The sequence below is a fragment of the Callithrix jacchus genome, chromosome 3, assembly GCF_049354715.1.
Source record: "Callithrix jacchus isolate 240 chromosome 3, calJac240_pri, whole genome shotgun sequence".
Lineage (NCBI taxonomy): Eukaryota > Metazoa > Chordata > Mammalia > Primates > Cebidae > Callithrix > Callithrix jacchus.
In genome coordinates this window covers 20,637,130-20,649,398 of record NC_133504.1, presented here as the reverse complement: position 1 = coordinate 20,649,398, position 12,269 = coordinate 20,637,130, and the positions used below count along the sequence as shown (strand labels likewise).

Below are 12,269 nucleotides of genomic sequence, written 5' to 3'. Positions count from 1 at the left end.
CAGCAGATGTCTGTATACAACTGCTATCTCCATAACCAGGAGTGTGCAGACAAAAGGCCAGGGGGCCTCTGGATAATAAATATTATTCTGTCTTTATTGAGCACTTATCTCTGAGGAACTAAATGATTTACAGGAATTGTCTCATTAATTTATACAATATTCTTAAGAAGCAGGTAGATGGCAGCTGATGTTGTCTTTGTTTTTTAATAGAATTCTCGAGGTACGGCCTGGAAACTTTGATTAGATAAGTGAGCATGATCCATAATATCCTAATCTAAGGGAAACTGTCTTTCAAACTTCGGAAACATCGTAACATTCAAAACACATTTTTATAAGTATTGAAGTTTACAGGGTATTTTCCAGCTAAAGGAGCAAGCCATATCTAAAGGTGTCATTGATAAGAACTCTTAAGAACATTCTTAAGAACTCAGAAGTTTACAGATTCTCTATGAAATTCTACAAATATATTTGAAAAATCTGCCATATGAGAAATAAAATCAGAGCATGGTATTTTCTGCAGAGAGGTTTTGGTCATCTTGGTAAGGTAAAATTTATGAACATCAAAGTCCTTAGTAAGGACTTCTTATAGGATATGCATAATTATGTGTGTGCGTGATATTCTTAATCACACACATAGATATGTCCATATCTTTCTTTATATGTAGACATATATATATGTAGACATATATATAGACATATCTCTGTGTGTAATTATGTCTATTTATATATAGACATATATATGTAGATATGGACATATCTATGTGTGTGATAAATGATATCACACACACATAATTATCTATCTATAGACATATCTATGTGTATCTATGAATATCCATATATTCAACAAGGGAGTTCTGGTCTAATGATAGAATGCAATAAATGATAATATAATAATGATAGAATACAATATAACAGAGTATAATATAATAAATAATATAAGACAATAAAATTTAATTAAAATGTTCATCTACATTAATTTCAAATTAGGATAAACTAAGTCTTCAAATTGTTGGATATGTCTTCAAAGATGTATTCTTTAAATTCTATTCGTCGAGATTTAATAACACCTTCTCATAATCAAGCTCTTTTTTTTTTCTTTTTTATTGCATTTTAGGTTTTGGGGTACATGTGCAGAACATGCAAAATAGTTGCATAGATACACACATGGCAGTGTGTTTTGCTGCCTTCCTGCCCTTCACCCACATTTGGCATTTCTCCCCAGGCTATCCCTCCCCAGCTCGCCCCCCCGCTGTCCCTCTTCATTCCCCCCAATAGACCCCGATGTGTAGTACTCCCTTCCCTGTGTTGATGTGTTGTCATTCTTCCTCACCCGCCTCTGAGTGAGAATATGTGGTATTTCATTTTCTATTCTTGTGTCAGTTTGCTGAGGATGATGTTCTCCAGATTCGACCATGTCCCTACAAAGGACACAAACTCATCATTTTTGATTGCTGCATAGTATTCCATGGTGTATATGTGCCACATTTTCCCAGTCCAGTCTATCATCGATGGGCATTTGGGTTGGTTCCAGGTCTTTGCTATTGTAAGCAGTGCTGCAATGAACATTCGTGTGCATGTGTCCTTATAGTAGAACAATTTATAGTCCTTTGAATATATACCTAGTAATGGGATTGCTGGGTCAAATGGAATTTCTATTTCTAAGACCTTGAGGAATCGCCACACTGTCTTCCACAATGGTTGAACTAATTTTCACTCCCACCAACAGTGTAAAAGTGTTCCTATTTCTCCACATCCTCTCCAGCATCTGTTGTCTCCAGATTTTTTAATGATCACCATTCTAACTGGCGTGAGATGGTATACAACTTACAAAGAATGTATGGGACCTCTTCAAGGAAAACTACAAACCACTACTTGATGAAATAAGAGAGGACAGAAACAGATGGAGAAACATTCCATGTTCATGGTTAGGAAGAATCAATATCGTGAAAATGGCTATACTGCCCAAAGTAATTTACAGATTCAACGCTATCCCCATCAAGCTACCATTGACCTTCTTCACAGAACTGGAAAAATCTACCATGAACTTCATATGGAACCAAAAGAGAGCCCGCATAGCCAAGTCAATTCTAAGCAAAAAGAACACAGCAGGAGGCATCACAGTACCAAACTTCAAGCTATACTACAAGGCTACAGTAATCAAAACAGCATTGTACTGGTACCAAAACAGAGATATAGACCAATGGAACAGAACAGAGGCATCGGAGGCAACACAACATATCTACAACCATACAGTCTTTGATAAACCTGACAAAAAGAAGCAATGGGGAAAGGATTCCCTGTTTAATAAATGGTGTTGGGAAAACTGGCTAGCCATGTGCAGAAAGCAGAAACTGGACCCCTTCCTGACACCTTACACTAAAATTAACTCCAGATGGATTAAAGACTTAAACATAAGATCTGGCACCATAAAAACCCTAGAAGAAAATCTAGGCAAAACCATTCAGGACATAGGAGTAGGCAACGACTTCATGACCAAAACACCAGAAGTATTGGCAACAAAAGCCAAAATAAACAAATGGGAACTAACCAAACTCCACATCAAGCTCTTAAATTTATTTCCTGATCCTATGACCTATCTTCACCAATTCCAATATCCTTGATCAAACACATGTAATTATATAGATATTCATCCATAGCTATGTATATCCCTATCTACTTCAGTATCCAGCTGTCTATCTATCTATCTATCTATCTATCATCTATCTATCTATCTATCTATCTATCTATCTATCTATCTATGTATTTATCATCTAAAATGAAGCACTAAAATATATAATATGGCATACACAAACTTATTCTCTCTCAGGAATGGACAGAACATTCTGAGAAGATAATTGTAATGAAAGGTTGATTATAAACATAGATGCCTATTGCACTTTAAATAAAAGGCAAATGCCTTGCTGTGGCTTTTAAGGCTTTATGTGGACTGCCTTGATTATCTGTCTATTCAACCTCATCAAATGGAGAATTCTTTCTTATTTGGCCTGTTCCCAAACATCTCACTCCTCTGCCTGAATTCACAGTTTCAGCTGATGACCTTGAGTCCTATTTCACTAAGAAAATAGAAACGTTCAGTAGAGCATTTCCACAAGCCGTTTTGACATTACAGACTTAACCTCATCTGTTTCATATACTCTGGGTCTCTGCCTCCCTGTGGATGAACTCTCTGTAATTTATCTCAGCTTCTTTCCCTCAAATTACTGGGTACTATAGCCTTTCTCCTCTAGCCTACTCAAGGCTATGCTCCAGGGATGGTCCTTTTTCCTGATTCGTTATTTTCCTTCTCTAGTAAATCAGTAGGCAAACATGATCTTACTTCTTCCACTGAAGAAAAGAGAAAATATTCTTTTTTGTTGTTATACTCTTTGTAGTTTATTGAGGGTTCTTAGTATTTATACACCTGTTTAATGGTGTAAAAAAAATATTTTTCCCTGAGTGCAGGGAAAAAAAACCCATAATTTGTTGGATCAAGGTATAATTTATATTTAATTAACTAAACCATTATTTTTAAACTTTTAGGTTCAGCAGTACATGTAAAGGTTTGTTACATAGATAAACTTGTGTCATGGGGGTTTGTTATAGAGATTATTTCATCACTCAGATGAAAATATTGAAAGTATTCATAGTTGTCTTTTCTGCTCTTCTCCTTCCTCCCACCCTCTACCCTCAAGTAGACCACAGTGTATGTAGTTTCCTTATTTGTGTTCATGAGTTTTCATTCTTTAGCTCCCACTTATGAGAAAGAACATGTGGTATTTTGTTTTCTGTTTCTGCATTTGTTTGCCAAGGATAATGTCCTCCAGTTCCATCCATGTTCTCTTAAAAGACGTAATTTTTTTATACCTGCATGGTATTTCATGGTTTATATGTACCATATTTTCTTTATCCAGTCCTTCACTGATGGGCATTCAGGTTGATTCCATGCCTTTGTTATTGTGAATAGTGCCTCAGTGAACATTTGTGTGCATGCGTCTTTACGGTAGAATGATTTACGGGAATGCTGGGTGGAATGATGGTTCTACTTTTATCTCTTTGAGGAGTCACCACACTGCTTTCCACAATGGTTGAGCTAATTTACACTCCCACCAACAGTGTATAGGTGTCCATTTTCTCTGCAACCTTGCCAGCATACATTATTTTTTGACTTTTTTCATAATAGTCACTCTTACTGGTGTGAGATGGTATCTCATTGTGGTTTTGATTTACATTTCTTTAGGGATGAGTGATGCTGAGCTTTTTTTCTTATGCTTGTTGGCTGCATGTATGTCTTCTTCTGAAAAGTGTCTGTTCATGTTCTTTGCCCACCTTTTAATGGGTTGTGTGTTTTTCTCTTGTAAATTTGTTTAAATTACTTACAGATGCTAGATATTAGACCTTTGTCAGATGCATAGTTTGCAAAAATATTCTCCCATTCTGTAAATTGTCTGTTTATTCTGTTGATAGTTTATTTTGCTAAGTAGAAGCTCTTTTGTTTAATTAGATGCCACTTGTCAATTTTTTCTTTTGTTGAAATTGCTTTTGGTGACTTTCTTATGAAAGCATTTACTGTTCATATGTTCAGGATGGTGTTGCCTCAGTTGTCTTCCAGGGTTTTTATGCTTTTATGTCTTACATTTAGGTCTCTAATCCATCTTGAGTTGGTTTTTATAATAGTGTAAGGAAGAGGTCTAGCTTTAATAAATAGTGCTGAGCTAAGAAAATATTCTTTATGCTAGAGACATTCTAATAATTCTCTTTAGCCATTTTGAAATAAACAGTAGATTATCATAAACTACAGTCATCTTACTGATGTATCAAACACAAGGTCTTATTGCTTCTATATTGTATGCTTGTCCTCATTCATCAATCTCTCTTCACACCCTCCACTCCGCTGCCTTTCCTGGCCTCTGGTAACCACCAATCTACTCTCTATCTTCATGAAATACACCTTTTTAGCTCCCGCAGGTGAGTATCAATATGTGATATCTGTCTTTGTGTCCTTGGCTTATTTCAATTACCATAGTGAACTCAAGTTTCATCAATATTGCTGCAAATGACCGATTTTTATTTTTTTATAGCATAAAGAAAATACAACTATTGAAGGTGATGATACCTCAATCACATTGATCTGATCCTTATGAATTACATAGGTATATTAAATTATTGCCTGTATCTTGAAATATGAATTTCTATTGTGTATCTATAAAAAATTAAATCTAAAAAAGAAAGTATTTTCAATGTTACCGACTCATTTCTCTTTTTGTTTCTATAATGAAAATCTTCCAGAGAGTTGATTATACCATCAGTTTCTAACTCTTTTCTATCCTCCACTTCTGCCTTTGGGCCTCTCTGTGCAAATTCAGGTTTTAAGGTTAGCAGTGACGTACACATAACTAAATTCAGTGACCAGTCCTCCATCCTCTTCTTTGTTGACCTATCAACACCATTAGACCACGTTGACAATCCCTCTTCCTTAAAACATTTGATTCACTGACTTCCTTCTGGTGATTCGCCTCCTACTTCAATATCTGTTTGGTTTTGGTCTTCCTTGCAGTTTTCTCTTGATCTTTCAGTTCCATTTCATATTAGTGTGGAGGGATTGGTGGTTTTTCATTACATATTACCTTAAAATGTAATAAAACTATTCACTGTTTCTAACCAAACTTGGTTTGCTTTGATACTGTGGTTACAGGTTTGTTTTAGTGAAAATATATTATGATCTGAACTATGGGAAGAGATCGAAAAGGACTGAGTCAAAACATGAAAGCAGATGACCCAACTGAATTGAATATACTCATCACATCATCACAGAGTTAGACTGCGGTTACTCCTGGCTTTTTTCTCTAACACAATTCAGCTTAAAATGGACAGATTGCCATAAGAAGGGCTCCCAGCTTAGATGCTAAGCCAGCTGACAGAGGAATTTGTAGAGCAATTTAAAAAATACTAGTGCTCTAGTAATTCCAAAACACTGTCCTCCAACATCCGCATAGGTGACCTCTGGTCGCAGGTGTGTAGGGGAGACCTGAGTGATTGGGAGTCATCACTTGGGCACTGATAAGTTTGCACCTCTGTAATTTCACTGTTGAGAGTAGCTGTAGAAGTGCTGCAGACAAAACTGACTCCAGAGAGCCTCAAGTTGGTTGAGAGGAATCTCAAGGAAAACAAAATCATTAAAACATCCTAGAATTTGAGAGGGATCAGAACTCTAAATACTGATTTAGCTACCAGCTTATAAAAGGAAGCATTGGAGTTTGAAGATGAGCTCACTTAAGGCAAAGACCACACGGTTTTCAGCATGCTTAAGGAATGCAGGGAAGAATAACAGGGAATAAGCAAGTAGTCAATAGGGCAAGTGTTTGCAGAGTTTCTGCATATCATGATTAAAACTATGAAGCTGCTGGTTGTGGTGGTGCGCACCTGTGCACATGTGGTCCCAGCTGCTTGGGAGGCTGATGTGGGAGAGGAGTTTGAGTCTCGCCGGGACAACATAGAGAGAACCCATCACTAAAAACAAACAAACAAAATACACAAAAAACCATATTGCCAAAATGGAACCAAACACAACCTCTGTTCTACACTTGGATAGCTTATTTTATTTATTTTCTACAGTCAGGAAAAACTCTGCCTCAAAACTGAGGAACTGGACCTTGAATTTATGTTCCTTCAGGGATCCTTAGGAACAGTTCTTAAACTTTACAAGGCCACAAACTCATTGGAAATTTAATGAAAGCTATGGATCCTTCCTTAGCAAAACAAAAATGAGTATGAAGAAACAGACATATCTCTGAAAAGGGAAATCAGAGGTCTCCTGGGTGCTAGCAATAGTCACAGAAAAAGATATGGCTGGTAATTTCTCGTGTTCAGTTTGAGAGTGTTTTCTGCTGCTTTCTTGTTATATTCACCTGAGATTTGGTTGTTATGACAAAATGGTACTGAACTCCTAGTCAGGGTTGCTGAGTTTTATTCTCCAATTTCATGATGGCCTTTTGTAATGGTGTCACATATATGCTTTCTCTTATCAAACATGATGCTATTTATGCTGCTTAGGTTACATTTTCGGGGGAATAGAAGGTGTTGAGTTGGAGCAACTTGCCTACAAACTGGTAAGATGAACAATGCTAGTACTTGATAGTAGAATTGAACCGAGCTGCCTTTCCTAGACAATTGAAATCAGAGGAGTAAATTGGTCTTAAAGCTTCAGAAAGAGTTTACATATAAGTAAAGAACATTTTTTTAAAATTCAACAAAATACTTTTTATAAAATCTAATGAAGATTTTTAAATAGCAAATTTTCTTTGTATCTCCTTTCACAAATAAGAGTAAGAGACACACATAATTCAGCCTGTTTTTAGGTGAGATACACAACCATGTGATAAGTATGTACAGAAAGAGAAATCCTGTTTTAGATGGCAGTAGCAAGGAGGGAAAGAAGAGAGGGAAATATGAGGTCAAGAGGAATGTCAAGATTCCAGTCAGTGTAGATAAACTGAAAATTTAGTCTGAACCTCTAATGTGGATTGACAGTGTTTTAGACAGCTCTTTTGGTGTCAGGAGCCGCCATCATTTACTGCAGACTCACAAGGTCACAGTTTAACTTCCTTGATAACAAGAGCCACAGCACTCTTGAGAAAAAGAGCCACAAGGATTGCAACAATCACATCTATTAAAAATATTAAAAGTTAGCCAAGTTTAAAGATAGATGCTGGTTATAAAGGTAATGTAAAGAATCACACAGACAAATTACCATAATCTAAATTCTTGTCACTTTGACTCCTGGCCTTACGCTGGCCACCTGCGTCACACATTTGATATAGCAAAATAGAAAGATACTTGTAAACAAATGAGGCCAAATGATAAAATTACCTTTCTAGAAATTGAAGGCATAGATGCTGCTATTTTCTCTAAGTGCATAAAATTTTTCCATTTTTGTGTCTTGTGCTCTCTCTCTCTTTGTGCATATGGGTATGTAAACACATATAGAGTAGTAAATTCTCTAGTCGCTTGATCTATTCTTACATTTTTCTTGAATATTTTCATACCAATATCAGTAGTTGCACACAATTTATATTCTGTTTCAAAAGCAGACATAGTAACTATGCAAATTAAAATGAACTTACACCTAGTCTTTGAAGGAAATAATAGATATCTCCTTTAAATATCCAATTAGTTTATCTACCTTCATTTACTCATATACACGTCTTAAGGTTGTGATGGCAGAAAATCATGTTAGCTCAACATGGCCAGCAGAAGTAGACATGATATAGGAATAACAGTGAAAGACTCTGTGGGAAAATTATCTGTGACAGTGTATTTCTCATGAAGAGTCATCTATTAAGACACCGGCCAAGAGTATAGCACACACGGGCTGGTAGAATCTCTTCCCTTCACGGCGATTCAGTAGCTGTATGAATAATTGATCCAGGATGATTAGTCCTGGCCTTCACTTCATGTCTCATATAAAATCTTGGATAAAAATTGTCTATAAGCTAGGTGCAGGGGCTCATGCCTGAAATCCCAGCACTTTGGGAGGCTGAAGCAGGAGGATCACTTGAGCACAGGAGTTCAAGATCGTCCTGGGAAACATAGTGAGATCCCATCTCTACAAAAAATAAACAAAGTTCGTCGGGCATGTTGTCTCACACCTGTAGTCCCAGCGACTTGGGACAGTGAGTCAGGAGGATTGCTTGAGCTCAAGAAGTAGAGGCTACAGTGAGCCATGATTGCACCACTGCACTCTAGCCTGGGCAACAGAGCGAGACTGCCTCTAAAAAGTAAGAAAAAAATTATTTTTAATTGTAAATAAATATAATGAAGTAATAAAACACAAACTAAAAATTAAAAATAACGCTTTTATTGTTCATAACTTTCTAACGAGCAAGTGAACTGAAAAATGTTTTATAAGAAAGCACAGAAAAATTACTCATACATTTAATGACTGTTTTATGTTTATTAATATTTCTTTTCTATTTTAAAGCTATTTTCCAGAAAGTATTCAGTATTCAATTAAACTTTTAGAGTTCAAATGTTTATATGCATTTTGATTTTCTCATAGAGTAGCCAAGTAACAATTAATTTGACTAGTGTTTAAAAATGTTTAAGGAAAATTAATTTAGTATGTATTGAAACTAATTTTATTTTAGGTAAGCATGGACATGTCCCATAAACTTCCAGATATACATGCCCTAAAGATATAGCAGAACATGTATTAGCAAAGGAAAAGTTGTCTGTGCCATTTTATTTTATTTTATTCTATTTGGAGATGGAGTCTTGCTGTTGTCCAGTCTGGAGTGCAATGGCATGATCTCGGCTCACTGTAAGCTCTACCTCCCGGGTTCAAGCGATTCTCTTGCCTCAGCCTCCTGAGTAGCTGGGATTACAGGCATGTGCCACCATGCCTGGCTAATTTTTGTATTTTGTAGTTTTAGTAGAGATAGGGTTCCACCATGTTGGCCAAGCTTGTCTCAAATTCCTGGCCTAAAGTGATCTTCCCACCTTGGCCTCTCAAAGTGCTGGGATTCCAGGCATGAGCCACTGTGCCCAGCCCACATCTGTGCCAATTTTAGAGAATAATGCACATGTATTTACTTATTAGGTATCTTCACCTGTGTGCCTCCCACATACCTGAGACTAAGTTCTTAGCCAATTTCATTACCTCTTCCCTAAATCTATAATTATACCTGTTTCTTTGACTTTGTTAGTGGCACAGTATGTGTCCTTCAAGAGAACAAGGCATCATCCTCAGTTACTCCGTCTTCCCTCTTACCGACCTTGAATAAATTATCAATTCCTCAGACTTTACCCTTGTCTGTCACTCATATGATCATTCTAGTCACCTACCAAATGTTTTCCTGTCCATAATTTCCTCTGCCTTCAATCCAGTATCTATACTTTTATGACAATTCACTTTGCAAAATGCAACTCTGACCTATTAGAACCTTGACTTCAGCCCCTCCATGACCTCTTCATGTCCACAGAATTGAATTAGGCTCTTTCGTGGAGCACAAGAGTCCCTTCATGATGTGACACCTGCTTTTGCCTCCAGCTGCATTCCTTTTACTCTGCTTCATGCTTTGCATACTAACAGCATAGCAAGATGCTCATTCTTTTCCATTTAGTAAACAAAATACTTCATTTTTCATTTTTATAAATAACTGTCATTAATACCACAGAAACTGATGATTATAAAAGGTACCAAAAAATCAGAAAAATGTTATCATTCAATAGAAATTAAAAACCTGAGCTGCAGCCTCATCAGAGTCTGACACTTGGCACCATTCTGATGGAAGTGAAGAAGCATGTTTGCCGGACTCCTTAAAACAATTCATGTAACACAGAAAGAGTTACATTTCAAAGGAACTACAATGCACTGACACATTACATGACTTTTGTTGTTGACAAACATTTAAGCAGGGCTATCTAATCTCACAGTCTTGAAGGCAGAGAGGTGTGTAAATCGTAGATTCTTAATTAGCAGGAAGCAAGCTGAGATTTTTCTTGGTGAAATAGTTTGTTTACTCTTGTAGATCTAAAAGGCTAGCTCAGTCTGTCAGAGCACAAGAGAATGCCAGAAGAGGGCAAGGGCATGGGGATGGATCGACATGAATCCATTCCAACTTGTGGAAAACAAATGACACAGCAGTTACCATCACAAAGAATAGTATTAGTAGGAATTGAAGACTTGAGGTCCAATTCAGTTCTCATTTGGATTCTACAGTAAGTCTTACTAAAAATTTGGTATAAAAAAAAACAAAACAGGAAATTCTTACTCCTTTAATTAACAATTGTCCACAAGGAGAAGGGAAGAAATAAACAATAGCTAATATAGATGGGCCTAACTTATTAAAAATCTGTGAGCTTGAATACATTTTCATATGTTAAATCTTAAGTCATACTTATAAACCAATGGTTAATATAAAACAAAACTTTACAAACAAAATCTCATCTGTTGCAGAACTTCAAAACTAGTGGAATTAATTTCTTCTCCCTTTTATTCCACAGAAAGTCCTAAAACTGAGTAATCACTGGCATGCCTGCATTCACAAATATATCCTCAAAACACGATGATTTTTATCAAGATGTATCTGCAAAACATGATGATTTTTGAAAATGGAAGTAATTTCAAATGAGGGCAAGGATGTCATACTCCCTCCAAATGTATTTTCAGTTCTTTCTGCTCCACATCACATAAAAAAGAAATGAGGGTAGCTGGACTCACATAATTTCTTTCAGCCCAATAATGTCATTAAATTCCCAATGTTTTCACTAGCAAAGATCCAGTATTTAAGTGATCTACTATAAAGCATCTCTATTTCTAAAAAAGATTCCTTTCATTTTTTACTTTTTCTTAGGAGGGCTCAAAAAGCTGTCAAAAATGCCCTTTACTTAGCAAAGACCAGCCACAGACTTCCTTCCTGTACCAGCTTTCCAAGAGGATGAGTGAGTCTTCACGCTGATATTTTTGCCCCGGGTTTTACGAGGCTTCTCTTCCTTACGTACCTTCATGTGCTGCCTCAGATGAGGGCTCTGACTGAAACATTTGCCACATTCACTGCACTGGTAGGGTTTCTCCCCTGTGTGGGTTCTCTGATGTCGAATAAGGTGGGAGCTCTGGCTGAAACACCGGCCACACTCATCGCACTGATAGGGTTTTTCTCCAGTATGAATTCCCTGGTGCTGAATGAGATTTGAGCTCTGTTTAAAGCTTTCTCCACACTCATCACATTTGTGGCCTTTTCCCCAGTATGGATCTGTCGATGCTGAATGAGATTAGAACTCTGAAAAAACTTTTCCCACAATCAGCACATTTATGGGATTTCTTTCCAGTATGGATCTTCTGGTGTTGAAAAGAGTTGAACTCTCACTGAAACTCTTTTCACATTCAGTACACTTCTAGGGTTTGTCATCCAAGCTTCTTCTAAGTCTACTCAAGCTGGAGTCAAATCGAATAGTCACGCCCCACTTCTGCGGCTGCCGGCCTGTTTTGTGCTGGTTCTCATAGGCCTTTCCTTGGCTAGAGCTCCAGGAAATACCTGCTTTAGGCTTTGCTAACCTCATAGTGAGTAACAAAATGTGTATGTATGAGAGTTTACAGGCTTCTTCTGAACTAATGTTTCATTTCCCACAGGTGCACAGCTCAGAATTTTCGCGCGGGATCAGCCACCACCCTGGCTCACTAGGCGCCTCCCGCCGCTCATTTCTCTTTCATCACACCAATAAGATACACCTAGTTTTCACTTCGGGGTGCTGTCTCTCCCTGACCGGCTATT

The 12,269-nt window shown here is 37.1% G+C and overlaps 1 pseudogene; it reads right to left on the bottom strand.

Annotated features, from left to right (window-relative positions):
• Nucleotides 1–11,385: 11,385 nt before the first annotated feature.
• Nucleotides 11,386–12,057, bottom strand: LOC100403512 (zinc finger protein 22-like; annotated as a pseudogene).
• Between the last annotated feature and the right edge of the window lie 212 nt (nt 12,058–12,269).